General features: G+C 35.1%; 1 long non-coding RNA gene across 1 annotated transcript; it reads right to left on the bottom strand.

Annotated features, from left to right (window-relative positions):
- Positions 1-13,514: 13,514 nt before the first annotated feature.
- Positions 13,515-14,689, bottom strand: LOC149666980 (uncharacterized). Its single transcript, XR_016368290.1, has 2 exons — positions 14,004-14,689; positions 13,515-13,940 (listed from the first exon to the last, which is right to left on the bottom strand). It is a non-coding gene; the product is annotated as an uncharacterized LOC149666980 (long non-coding RNA).
- Positions 14,690-15,274: the final 585 nt, after the last annotated feature.

Genomic DNA, 15,274 nt, shown 5'->3' with positions numbered 1-15,274 from the left:
ACGCCTCAGCTAACCGGAAAGCGTAGCAAAACAAGGGAAGGAGAAGACGTTCCTGGAACATCCACAAGCACAGTTGAAAAGGAATTTAAGAAATATGAAAGGATGGAAGATGAAGAAAAGTATTAGTAATGTTATAAATGTAATTTTCTTTCTTATTAAAGAGACCATTTTAATATAGCGCTAAGAAAGCAAAGGACTATGCAACGAAGTCTCCATATCTAATTGGAAAGCTAAGTTAAACTAGAGGAAAAGAAAAAAATCAGCAAGCACTTCGAAAAGTTGAGTCGAAAAGGAATCTAAAAGACAGAAAGCTGAAGAAAAATATGGGTAAAAATATGTTAAGAAACATACTGGGTGTGTCTGGTAAGCATGCCATAAATGGAAGGGCGTGTTCTTTGTGCAGTTTTGAGTCGAAAATACTTGATAACGTTTTGCCGTCTGCGCCACCGTCTTCAAGTTATTTCATTAAACCCAAAAGAGAAAATTATCGTTGAACATTTTAAACTCGAAATTGCCAAAAGAACACGCTCTTCAATTTATCACGTGCTTATCAGAAACACCCTGTTTAACTTATTTTATTCTCTTCAGATCATAAAGAAAACAGTTGTACGATCAAAAAGACGATAGTAAAATTCTAGAGGCCGTCATTACAATTAATGGAACTCCCTTTGGAAAAGGACTGATTGGATTGGAGACTTGAGGAAAAATTCTTGACTATTGCAAAGACCGGAAAAGTCTGAAAAACCTTACTGCAATGGCCTTGAGAACAAGATTTTTAAAAAATATCCAACCAAAATTGAAGGTTTGATAAAGGAACTTTTAAAACTTACAGAAATAGTACATAATTAATTTATTAGAAAGAAAAAGATGAAGAAGCCACGGCGGTAGCTCAATAGACGGTGAAAATATATCTTCGGAAGATGAAGAGATGGAAAAACCTAGAAAAAAGTAAGATATAAAAGTGTGCCTTGTATTAATTCGTACGGTAATGTGTTCGTTTTAATAAATTTCATCTTAAAATAGAAAAAGTAGAACGTACACTGAGAAAGACGACGAAATTTTATTAAACGCTGTAAAGGCAATTAACGGAGATCCTCTTGGACCTTGCATTACGTCAAATTATTTATGGACTGAATTAGCAGAATATTGCAATAAGGAGGACAATTTCAAAGCGCGCTCTGCTTCAAGTCTAAGAAGTAGATTCTTGAAGCATATAAAACCGAGATTTATGGTCAGTCAACGAAACAAGTTCATTTTAAAAATTTGGTTTTGAAAAGAAATTGTTTTTCATTTTAGAACCATAAACTTATAAAGCATGACTCAGTAGCCGTTGAAGAAAATTTTACGAAAATGAAGGCTTGCCAACCAACCAAACAAGAAAGTTGGACACGGGAGCGACGACAATAACCAAGTAGAATTGTCGGAAGATAGTGTTTCAGATGATAACATTGCCCACAATCCTCAACTGAAAGAACTTTCCGAGAAATTCAACAAACAATTGGGTATTAATTCTTCGAATGAAGCTTCGTTATACCTTATAAATATTGCACTAAAGTAAATATTATACTTTATTTATAAAGTAGCACAATTTGCAAACTAAATTTTGATTTTAGGTCGTTGCGGATATTTTATTCTCAAGCAAAAACGCTTGCGAAAGAACCTATTGAGAATACCTTTCTTCTACGTTTAAGTGGAAGTAGGCACTATATGCTTTCCGAAATTGAAAGGCATAGAGTACAGTAATTTTTACCTCTCCGAGTGACGTATGTCACGGAGAGGCTCTAATTTCGACGTTTCTGTCTGTCTGTGTGTCTGTGTGTCAGTCTGTTGTTATTGACTTACACCCCAGGGAACCGCGTTCGCAGTTTTCAAATCGGAGCAAACGTTTTCCCAAATTCCGGACCGCATTTACAGTTCCCGGAAATTTGAAAAATTGTATTCCACTTACAATGGCTATTAGCATTGCCTATCTAACACCACTATCCTCAGGCCATTTGTCCATCTTAATGACTTCTATAATCCACCTTCATCTGCTCTTTGTCATCCCACATGGACACCAGTCTCTTCACACTGGCTTCTAATCACCACCATCTTCTGGTCATTGTCCATCCCACATGGACACCAGTCTGTACACCTGGCTTCTAAGCACCACCATCTTCCGGTCTTTGTTTTTGTCCATCCAACATGGACACCAGTCTGTACACCTGGCTTCTAACACCACCATCTGCTGGTCTTGGTTTTTGTCCAACCCACATGGACACCAGTCTGTACACCTGGCTTCTACTCCATCATCATTAAGGTTGAGACGTACACGGCGATCGGCTAGGGTTACGAGAAACGTCTGGAGGTGGGGGCTTCCTTCAAAGGTTCACGCAATTGCGCTGTTCTTATCCATAGCTGCGATTCGAAACCCTTATATATTACCTTTTTGAGTAAGGCGAAGGAACCGGCGTATGCTTCATTTCAAACGCCAATATTAGTCAAGTCTCTCAAGAATGTTTAATTGTTCTTTTTTAAAACGATATAACGTTTAATAAGGCAAATAACTAACGAAGAAAATATTAAATATTAATTATATTTATTTTAATATTTAAGATAATCTTGTTTCTCAATTGAAAATTAATACGGAAAGAGTTAAAAAGCAGTCTATGTTTTTGTCTGTGTGTGTCCGTCCGTTGTTACACTAGTGCGCTGCGTTAGAAGTTCGTTTTGTTTTGATGTGTAAAGAAATCCTACAGAACCATAATATTCCCTTTATCCTTAATATAAAGTGAATATGTGGAAATATTTTTCGTAATTATGATGCATTTAGTACTTTTGTAGCTATAAAGCTCTGTTTCATTTTGATATTCCAAAGATTTTTTTAATATTATTATTTGAAATGGCTGTTTATATATTACTTAAGCTATACTACATCTGTATATAGAATAATCCTTGGTTTAGTGATTTCATGAAGAAAGCCAAGATCTAGACTCCGGCGGGTATATCTAGTATTACCCGCAATATGCTTAGTGAAATAAAGAGTACACCCATTGTGTAAAACATGCTTAGGAGGGCGTTTTTGTCCACTAGAAACTCCATAGATTAGATCTTGAGCAATTGAGTTTATAACACTTTGATATCTTTGAGATATTGATCCTTTTTCTTTTCCAGTAATTACAAGGCGAAGAAACGACTTTACCGAGTCCGGAATGTTGATCGCATTTTCATCTAAGTCTGACGGTTGGGGAGGCCACATTGTTTCTGGTACTTTTTTAAATCAGATCGCATTTTTGAGCCAGATATTGTGAGCGCTTCTCCGAAATCTGGGTCCGACTTCAATGATTTTAGAGAACGTTTTAAGTTCAAATTCTCTTTGACCAGCTCATCTCTGCAAATGTTATCCGGAAAAACGATAAGCTTCCCTTCGTCGTCCGAAATAATATGAATTGAGTCTCTGAACTCTACCTCTAGTCTTTTACGTATTTGTTTTTTCAACGATGGCGTTATATCTTCATCGTTGTCAGATTGTAGTTTTGAAACCAAAATCTCAGTTAGTTCAATCATGTAGATCGCTCTTGGGCTCCGGAACAAATAATTTCTAATGTGCTCGAAAAGGCCCGCGTAAGCCTTATTTTCTGGTGTAGTGAAAGAATCTCTAAAAGAGCTAGAAGCCTCAGACTCGTTTTCCTTAATCTTTGTATAGGTTCGATAGCAGCTACGATGGTAATGGGCTTCGGCAGCCACAATATCTCGGCTGGTAAGACTTTAAATCCGATCGTCGCATTTATTTGCAGCAGCTTTTCGTATAGTTTCGTCGGCCGCCAAGGTGGTGCACTGTACTAGTGGTTCACGAGTTTTAACACCCTTTACGCACTTGTTGGCTTTTTGACAAAATATACACTCTGCTTTATATACTAAAGAAGTTGTTGGTGCCTGGCGAAGAGATGTGCTGATCGGCGCTGGAGTTCCTTCTTGAGTTGAATCACCCTCGGAATGTTTCCTTTCAATAGACAGAAGTGTTTTCTTCATTGTGAATATGGAACGACATTTTCTATGGTATCTAATATCTAGTATTTCTCCCTCCAACAGATTATTTGATAGTTCCAAGATTGCTTCGTGTCGTATAATCTTAGCAGCGCTTAGTAACGATTCCCATGAATCCAAACCTTTTATTTTAACAAGATTTTCTTCTCTATCTTCCACCGTCATATGTATAAAGCATTCTGTTTTGTTTACAGCGATTCGTCTATTCGCACTACCAAATGTATTAGTAGTCGATGGCTTATCCATTTTATAGTTACACTAAACAAGGTAAATATAATATCGATGTGGATTTTAGTATAACGCGAGACAAATCAAATTGAAATAAACCTTACCTATCAATTCACTGTTGGAAAAAATGGCTTCCTCGCCTCGTGGCGTAGGTATTATTAAAACATCTTAGCGCCATCTATTATGGAAAACGATTAATCTGTATATTAACTAAATTTAAGGAAAGGATAACCTATTTAGGACTTGCATATTCGAATTCCCCGGGCAAAAATAATTAAAACGTATATTTTTATGACTATTTTTGGGTTAGGGGTTCAGGATTTATTAACATCAGGTTCTCAGCACCACCTAGCGACCAACTGGTAATCGACATTGATTTGAATATGCATAGAAAAGCCCATTAAATTCTGAGAACAATGAATATATCCGCGTTAAAATCGGAATTAAAACAAAAAAGCTACAAGCAAATGAAAAATGGCAAATTTGACCTTTTGACCTCTGTAGCTCAAAAAAACCCTCATCCAGCGGGTTATCATAATTAATCTTATACTGGGGTCATAAGGTATCAAGTGGCATAGTCAAAATTTGCCACCACGGAGGCTACTGGCAGCCAATATTTTATTTTCTGGCTCATGGACTAAGATGTTTCAGCGAATTAAAATCTGTAAATTAACTGCCTAAACTAACTAAATTTCATATTTAATGTAAACATCTAAAGCCCGTCATATAATTTATTTTTTAGTGTTAATATCTAATAACAATAATAATGATCCAAATCAAAATCTTAAGAAATTGAAGTTAAAACATGGCGAGAACTCTCTATTAAGCTTTGAGCCATAAAAGAAGCAAACCAGTCAAAACTCCCAAGTTTAGATAGAATGGTATACTAGATTTTAAGATAAGAATGCATAAATCAGTATTATAAGTCTGTCTATCGCTATCAGATTATAAGTTAAAGTGTTTCAAAGGCAGAGTGAAAAGGTGGAGGATTGTGTATTCATGGATAAAGAATGCGCGTGAGGAAATTTGTTTTCAGGATGGGCAACTCCTTATCTCGGACGACAGCTTATTCTGTATATACTCTGTTACAACATCGGTTGTCAGCACCCGCAAAGTCTCTATGTAACGTAGCTTTGTACGTGCTGTCAAGAGACGAAAAACTTCAGGATTAAAAATATCCGCGAGTTTTTTTAACTCGAGTGCACTGACCTCTAGGCCTTAGTTCAAATACGTGTAGTAGGCTGTAGGCAATTTCATGCGTATTTGAAACAGAATAGGCTGTCGTTCGAGAAAGGGAGTTACCTATCCTATAGCGTGAAAACAAATTTCCTCACGCTTTTTCTTTATTCATGATAAGATGTTGTTAGCGCAAGATGTCCGTACATAAGTGTATGCTATAAGTTTAAGACTATAGGGAGCTAACAACTGGCTAGGGGTAAGAGATAGTCTGACGTCACGCAGCCCCCACTCTGGCTGGTATTTTTGCGTTATAAGTCTAGATCAATAATATGTCTATTCTATAAGTTTATGTTATAAGTCTCGCTCTATTTTAGAAATCTGTAAGTTGTCCGGTCATAAGTCTGTGTTATAAGTTTAGGTTTATTTTACAAGTCTATAAGAAGTCCGGGCATATAATTCCTGATAAGGCAAACAAAATGGCACCCATTTGTAAACGTAGCGAGCTTGGATTGATTCAGTCTTTTAAACAACAACATTCTATGCTTTAAATTGATTTAAGAAAACTGACCTAAGTCATAAACTTATTTGTACATGCTTAAAATATTTAAAGTTTTTACCTTAGAATGCTAAGATGCAGATTTTATCCTTACAAATAGGATGGTTGGTTCCACGTGGCCGGAATTAATAATTTGAAACACATTTTTATAAACAAATACCAAAGTAAGTAGTGTTCTACTAATTTAATGTATTTCCGAGTTAAATTCATGCAATTTCATTCCTAAATATAAGTAATAATCTATCATATAAATGAATATATTAAAAAAATAAATTATCAAAAATCTGAGCTAAAGCTGGTGTAAGCGTCTAAGGCGAGTGACACCTTTCTCAACCAGTGTGGTCTCTTTAGCCTTTTGTGAGGTTGAGCGAAGCCCAATCGATTTTTTGGGGTTTTTTTGTGACGTCTCCAAAAGAAAACGGGTTCAAACAGGTGAGAGGTGATGACTCTTTGGTTAGCGCGTACCTACGGTATTTCTATAAAATCACTTACGGAAATTTTTCCGATCTTAGTGAAATCTCAATACCAATGAGTCTCATCAGCAGACTTCAGTGTTACTATGCTCAACACTGTAAGAATTTGAAATGAAATTCATCCTTCCCGTACTGAACTCTACCTTGTTTGAAGTAACTTCATCTCCGCTATTGTGGTTCTTTAGTTCAAGGCTATATTTTTTTACCTTATTGTTTGGCTCTTAACCACTCTCAACTTTATTGTACACTTCAACTCTATTTAATCCATTGAATTGTAATTCATAAATGCGAAATACAATTTTGTTTGGTTCCGATGATATCATCATATCCGGAACCTGAATTACTCATGTCCCGATTTTAATTTAAAGTGTCAAATATTCGTATTTGTTTAACATATCTATAAACCGATTAAAGCATTATATGTAAACGATTATATTAAATAAAATATGCTCAGTGTTCTCATAATTATAGATAGAAATTAAAGTGGTATTTTGCCACCATATACGATTATGTTTCACACGTTTGATTCCGGGGCTATAATCAAACCTACTTTCCTATTTCATCACGATTGGCCATGCCACTTAGCGTAATCGGCGTTTACGACTATACTTTTGACTGTACTAACGCAATTACGAGTGTAATGGTTGCCCCGGTAAAACGTAGTGACCGGTCGCGAAAAGAAGAATCGTTACAAGACGCAAAACATAGGGGAATAGGCCTTTCTCGCGGCGTTATCTTCACCGTGGGAAATTTAGAAAATCAAAACAACACATACCTTTCATGCTCACTGTGAAAAATGACTTATTCAAAAATAGAACTCAATTTAAAGTTCGAAAAGGATGACGCGACTGAATACAAGTAATTTTCATAAGAGGACCCGAGCCTGGTCCCAGATAGCGGTGAGCGAAAAATGTCCGTGACAAAAGGGAAACACAACTCAACTAACTGTTGCTCGAAAACCGGTGTTATTTTTCACCTCGGTTTCGGTGCATAAAAAAAGGGGGAGGGGTGGAGAAGATAAGATCGACGGCTGGCGGAACATAAGCAAATAATCCTTTTCCGCCAGTCGTCGTCTGCAACGGTGTCTGCTAGTAGTGTAAAGCCGCACTTCGTACCTCCGTAGGTGTAGAATGTAGGTGTAGAATGTAGGTGTAGAGTGTAGGTGTAGAATTTCAAGGTCACCCTCTCGCCACGCCCCCTTGGGAAACTCGCGCGCGCCCCCTCGCGGGAAAACTCGCGGGCCCCCGCGCGCCCCCTGGCGGCTGCGCCCCCTCGCGGGAAAACTCGCGCGCGCCCCCTGGCGGCTGCGCCCCCTCGCGGGAAAACTCGCGCGCCCCCTCGCGGGAAAACATTGCGCGGGAATCTGGCAGTCCTGTCTACAACTGTCTCTGTGACGTCATTGGCGGGAAAATCTACAACTGTATTTGTGACGTCATTGGCGGGAAAACACCGTGCGCCGCCTATTGGGAAACTCCTCCCTTCTACAACTGTATTTGTGACGTCATTGATAAGAGACGAGAATTTATTAAACGTACATGGCCAAGGGTTAATGATAGGCTGAAAGTTGCGCAATCCATTGTAATATTTAGTTTGACTCAAAATTTTAACCTTTTTTCAAGGAGTTTATTTTGATTATGGTATTGTTTTTAATGGTAATTAAAAGTCAGTCTCTTCTACAACTGTGACGTCATAGATAAGAGACGATAAAAACTTTAAACGTACATTGCCAAGGCTTAAATCTTCTACAATTGTAGCTGTGACGTCATTGATAAGAGACGAATGGAAGCTTTAAACGTACATTACCAAGGCTTAAATCTTCTACAATTGTAGCTGTGACGTCATTGATAAGAGACGAGAATGGATAGCTTTAATACATTGCCAAGGGTTAATGATAGGTCTCTGCTGGATGGTAATTAAAAGGGAACAAAGATTTGTCAGCCCAAACGGAATCAAATACCAGTACAGAAAATAAATGTTTTATTGCACCTTAGTGTATTTTATTGTGGTGGGTTACGGTACCAGTACAGAAAATAAATGTTTTATTGCACCTTAGTGTATTTTATTGTGGTGGGTTACGGTTAAGGTTTGAAGTGTTACTAGGATGATTATTAGAGTTAGGAGTTGTGGATGTAGAGGCCGCTTCAAGTGGTAAGGGCAACCCCTGACTTCTATGTTGTGATCTTATCCATTGACGTTGTTGCTCGTTCAAACGCAAAACGAAGGGTATTTCCTCAATTGGGTCCTGTTGCTCCTGTACACCTTCACGCAACATCGGCCTGACCCGCGCTATCTGTAAATTTCTCCATGACGGGTGTTTTTCGTACAATTTCTCATTTTCGGTTCTTATTATCTTATTACTTAATTTTTCTAAAATTTCCTAAAAAATATTTAATTATTAAATTCTTAGACCCAATTGGAAATCAAAATTTCTTTATTTCGGGCAATTTAGGAAACTATCGAAAATTGGTTTTAAAAGTTTTTCAGTTTCTTTAATCCGATGTTTAAACCTCATGTTATTATATAGTTCCATGTTATATCGATCTTCCAGCGGTATTACATGTACAGTTATTATATGTGAAAAACTAACCAACAATTTTTGGTTTTTTACACAAAGATGCTTTTCTCTCATCAGGTAAAGTTGTTGCGAATAGCTCCTTGTTGGTGTTTAGGTTATTGGGAGAACTAATATTATCTAAAAGAACTAATTAACCGACTGAAAAATTAACTAGTCTTAATATACTTTTGTTGGTTATTTTGTAAATGAATAAACTTTGAGACTTTATTTGCAAGAAATAGTTTATTTTAGCAAGGTTAAAATTAAATGAACTTCTCGCGTTGGAGGTAATTTCGAGAGTGATTTTTTGAGAGACTCACTAACAAGAGACGCGAGACCCTATACGTCACGTGTCCGTTTTTTATCTTAGAACAGCAGAGGTTTTCTAAGCTGTTATCTTATTTACCTATATTATTTTTTTACATTGATCTATTTTGTTAATTTTAGACTATACATTATTAATTATTATGATTATTTGATTTGTTATTTACACAAGATAAAATTACTAATTTTTTTCTTTTACACAAAGTTCTAAAATACTTTTCATGGGTCCGCTTTAAAACCAAATGGCAAAGTGTCCCAACCTTTAATTGCACGTTTGTTAAACGTAAATCCAAAGCTTTTTTCTAGTTTTCGACTTAAAAGATTGGCCGACGTTTTATTTCGAATGACGTTGAAAGGAACGTCCACTTTTAGACGTTTGGATTTATTTTTTATAGAGTCCACTATAGCTTCAAAGTTTATAATTTTCTCATTAACACGATTAAGGCAAATTCCTTTAACCTTCACGACAGATTGACCGTCCGTAGTTCTGTAACCGTAACTCTTGGGCCCATTTGAAACAAACTCTGCAATTGTAGCGTCCCCTAGTTCGTTAACCCAACATCCTAAATTGTTACCCGTGGGGGGTTTAAAATCGTTTTCCCCCGCCACAAATAAAACGCTGTCCGTATCTGTGTATAATGCTCTTTTACCCAATTTATGCAAGGTCTCGAATAAGGTTAATCTTCCGTAACACGAAACGAAACAAGCCACATACGGATTTCCTTTGAAATATGTTGGTGCAAAATCATCTTTGTTTTTGTACGATAATAAGCACATTTCTTCATTAATTGGTCTTAAATCTACCAATTCCTTTGTGTCATCAGATAAGATACGCACAAGTTCTGTGCACTCGTTAACAATTAGTGTTTTGGTTTTGTTTGTATTCATACCAAAACGACCCCAAAGACTGTTGAGACAAATCTTTGAAATAGCTCTCAGCGCGGGGTTATGAACTACTTCATCCATCTCGACACTAATACCTTCAGATTCATAAATCGATTCAATATATTTTTGTTTTTGCTCGTCAGTTTTAACTGAAGACGGATAGCCGGAATTAGCTTGTTTTATCTTCAAAAAATTGTTAACATAACCGCCAAATAGTCCATCGTTAACATGTTTTTCATACTGAAATGTCTCGTCGAAATGATGTACTTCGTATATTTTTATAATTTTATAACCCATTTCTACGGCTTTGTAAATTTCAGGCGAGGGCCAAATACCCGAAATAATTCGTTCCTTGTCAGAATGTTGACACGCTTCATTATTTGATTCAAGGGCACATGACTTACACAGGGGGAAAAACAATTTTCCATTAAACCTATATGGTAAAACTGGGATATATAGGTCAGTCGGGGGCAAGAGTTCACACGATATTATACCAAAATAGGCATTTTTTTCATAGTTAAAGTTACTATTTAAAATTTTGGGATGTCCTTTTGGGTAGATTCCGTATTTATTGACAGCGGGATAGAGTGACATGAGGTCGTAATAATAAATTTTTTCGTTTTTTGCTTCATCCGGTTTATGATATAATTTGAAGACTTCTGTCCTTCCACCGTATAAAGCCGACCTGGCTAATATTGGCGGAGGTACCTCTACAGTCTCGCAAAAGGTACTACAAGCGGCATTTGTCTTTAACAACTTTTCAAACTCGCATTCCCACATTATTATATACTTTGCATTGGGGTGTAACTTTTTTATAAATTCTATTCTATCCAGACCCTTTTCGTAACAGTTTTTATTTGTATCATTTACTAAACTGTTCCATTCACTACCTTTTAAACATTTCGGACAACCGTGATACGCGCAACCATTGAACTCGAGGATAATTTCAGGATCCTTTGAGTAACCGTCAACTAAATAAGGTCCAATTCTTTTTTCTCCTTCAGGAGATAGGGCTGTCTGTATTTCTACCTTCATTTCTTTACTAACCCAAGCCAACCACTTTATAGCTTTACTACTTTGGTTGTATGACCCGCGATAACCCGGACTAGGTACCACACCCAATGTATTTTTTTCTAAATATTTGTGTAAAAACACGTTAGTACAGGCCCCCGATATTGTAATAGCTCCGCAATTAAGAGGATCTAGACCCGATGCCTTTTTGTAAAGTTCTCTAAATTTTGTAATTCCTTTTTGTAAAACTACCACATCTTGTACAGCGTATTCCTCTAATTCGGTCATTATTTTGTACGTGGATTTTTTACCTTTTTCACTGTACCATAAATCAAAGGCCTGTCGGTCCTTTTCATTCATAAATTCAGGTTGAAATACGGCTTTTTCAGGTAACGGACCTTCATAGTTTAAAGTGTCCTCTTTTAAGAAAATATAAGGAAAAAACTGTTTTTTGTAACTACCCAATTGAAAGGTTTCTGTAAAAGCTCTCAGAGGAAGGGCCACGAAGGAATAACTACAAATAAACCTAAAATTTTGACTTTTAATAAAGAGAGCTAGAATTTTAGAGCCGTCGAATATGACGTCTGGTTTTACATGGTTATTAATTAACCAATTTAATATAAAATACGAATCAAAACCTTTAAAGTTGTGGGCCACTATAGTCAAATTTTCAAATTTAGGTTTACTTATTTTTATTCGTTTATTGTTCCTTGTATAAGATGTCTCATCTTCTGTTTGGGTCAGATATTTCATAAACTTATCAACACAATCAAAACCTCTAAAAATTTGATAATCGTATTCGGTATCATTAATTTGCATGGCCGAAACTAATAGAACTGGGGTATGTTTATAGTTCATATCAATAGTTTCACAGTCAAAATAACAAAATCTAGTTTCTTTAAAAGTATCATCAAGAGGTTGAACGTAACACATTTTGGGAGGGTGCTCAATTTTACATCTAGAACAAGTTGTAAGACATTTATGTTTGTCATCGCGAATTTCTTTGCAACATTTTAAGCACCGTTTAATTTTTAAACAAGTGCCATTTTCTATGTGAAATTGGAAACATTCAGGTCCTTTAAAGTATCTATTACAGTTTTGGCAGCGAGATATTTCAATCTGAGGGTCTTCGTGAAAGGTCTCAGAGTAACAACGCCAACATTTGGTTTTTTGATTAAAACATGTGTTTTTTTGCGTTCTTTGAATTAGTAAACGTTGTTAAACACGTATTGCAATACGACATGGCCCCAAACATACTGGCTAAACTTTTAATAACGTGCATGTGTTGATCTATTTGTAATAGAAAAATTTTTTTCTCCGAAAACATTTCACCTTGATAAACCTTTTTGAAATTATCATTAGCACTGAAAATAACTATTTGATACTCGGGTTGCAATACTTTTTGAAACATTGCAATTTGGGCTAAACTAACGGGACCAATAGGCACATTAGCCTTGGCATGAAGCTTTAACGCTTCTTCTTTTTGCAAAGGTCTATGACCTATTTGTATACGTCTATAACGATTAAAATCAAAAGTCAAAGTACTAAGCTTTTGTTTCTTTAAATATGTTAAATCAGCAACCATCGTCCCGCAAACGATTGCTCTTGATACGCATAGTTCGTCATCGTTTATTATGGGTAAAAATGTCCTTCCTTTCTGAATATATTTGTCGAGAGCTATCATCGATCTATTTTTAACAGATCGACGACCTGATATTGGTACATTAACGTTTAAAAATATAGCATCGAGCCTGACATCACCCTCGAGAAAAAAATTTCTTCGGCTTTGACTTACTTGACTAATGGCAGTCATTAATCTTTCCGCCGTTAACTCAATTAGGGCCATAAAATTTAAATTTATAGCATTTTCCAGTAAGTCAGACCTAACACAAAATCTAACGCTATTGTAACCTGAAGAAGATTCTAAAATTGTCTCTATAATGGATTGAAAGATTTTTTTCAATTGTTCATATACTTCTGTCAATTTGAGCATATGAAGGTCTTTAAAAATAATTTTATATTCAGAGGCTAAACAGTTGAACTTTCGAGAGACAGTTTGGTTAACTTTTGATAATTCGTAAAACCTTTTAGGATTGAAATAGGAAAGATCCAAAGGCTCTTCTTCGGATGATGACATGTTTTCTATTTGATCTTAGGCGCGACTCGAAATAAAACTCTTGACGTAGACCTAGGAAACAAACTAAAATATCTAAAATAATATACACTACAAGTTCTAAAATAAAAAAAGTATTAATTTTTCTAAAAATACGTTTTAAAAATACGTTTTAAAAATTCTTTATTGCGTACATTTTCAAATTTCTTATACAGTTACAGGTATTTTCTTTAAAACTTTGTCTATAAGACTGACAACCTCTGGTATTTCATCAAACTTTAAATTTAATTTTTTTTCGCGCATTTCCCCCCTATATTTTGTTAATAAATAGCCCGTATCTTTAAAATTTTCCAGTTCCAACATTCCCGGGAAACATAGGGTCTGTTTTATGCTACCGCATGGTTTGCTTAAATTTTTTTTAACTTCTTCTATCACGTCTATCGAAATACATATTCCATATATAAGGGGTTTTTTAAAAGCGTATCTTCTAATATCTACATATAATTTATTGTTTAATTTAACTAATTTTACACCGATATTGTCGCTCTCGTTAAATTTAATTTCGATAGTTTCCCACGTTTGATTTACCGTCTAAAGACAATAATGATACATTTGGACATGCAGTTTTTAAAAACGTGGAAAAAAAAATCTTACCATGTCTAAAGGCATCGTGAGAATTTAGTTTATGGTCGAGAGATATTGCCTCAAGTGATTGTACGCCGCGACTTGCTGGGTTATATACTAGATCTAAACCGGTCTACGTATCACGTTAAAATAAGTACATTTTGAACTAACATAGATGTAAAAAAATCTTGTTTCCGTTTTACAAAAACAGCTGCTAGTTATAACGGAGGAAAATATATTATAACCTTAACGTCATACGTATATTTCGAATTACCTTTGACGTCAACCTTGTTTTCGCTTTATTAAAACACCTGTTAATTATAACGAAGCAAAATATAACACGGTATAGGCGCTATATTATTCACCTTCAGGTATAACGAATCCTTGGGTCCTAGCTAGATTAAGTTATTTTATGGAACGAAGTCTATAACCAACAACTATAGTATTTTATAAAACGAATAAAATACACTAAAAACACAATAAACCATTTAAATTGCAATAAAATATACTAAAAGTACAATAAAACTATAATGAAACACTCTAAAACACAATAAAACACTCTAAAACTACAATAAAACACTCTAAAAGTACACTATACCATAATAAAATACATTAAGGTACAATAAAACTACAATAAAACACAGTAAAACACAATAAACCATTTAAATTGCAATAAAATATACTAAAAGTACAATAAAACTATAATGAAACACTCTAAAACACAATAAAACACTCTAAAACTACAATAAAACACTCTAAAAGTACACTATACCATAATAAAACTACAATAAAACACAGTAAAACACAATAGAATACACTAAAATTACAATAAAACACTCTAAAAGTACAATAAAACACTCTAAAACACAATAAAACACTCTAAAACTACAATAAAACACTTCAAAAGTACACTATACCATAATAAAATACACTAAAAGTACAATAAAACTACAATAAAATACACTAAAAGTACAATAAAACTACAATAAAACACAGTAAAACACAATAGAATACACTAAAATTACAATAAAACACTCTAAAAGTACACTATACCATAATAAAATACATTAAGGTACAATAAAACTACAATAAAATACAGTAAAACACAATAAAACACTCTAAACCTACACTATACCACTATAAAACACACTAAAAGCACAATAAAACATTTAAATTGCTATAAAACTGCAATAAAACAGTCTAAAATTCACTTAAATTAAAACAAAACACACTAAACTACAGTAAAACATGGTTACACTAGACCGCCAAGAAGAAAAACATTGAATTTTTTGAAAGTTATT

Source organism: Phalangium opilio, unplaced genomic scaffold (genome assembly GCF_054372755.1).
Source record: "Phalangium opilio isolate 3A_F unplaced genomic scaffold, DU_Popi_V2 ptg000060l_1, whole genome shotgun sequence".
Lineage (NCBI taxonomy): Eukaryota > Metazoa > Arthropoda > Arachnida > Opiliones > Phalangiidae > Phalangium > Phalangium opilio.
The sequence above is the reverse complement of the archived record's forward strand: the minus strand, read 5'-3'. Positions and strand labels throughout refer to the sequence as shown.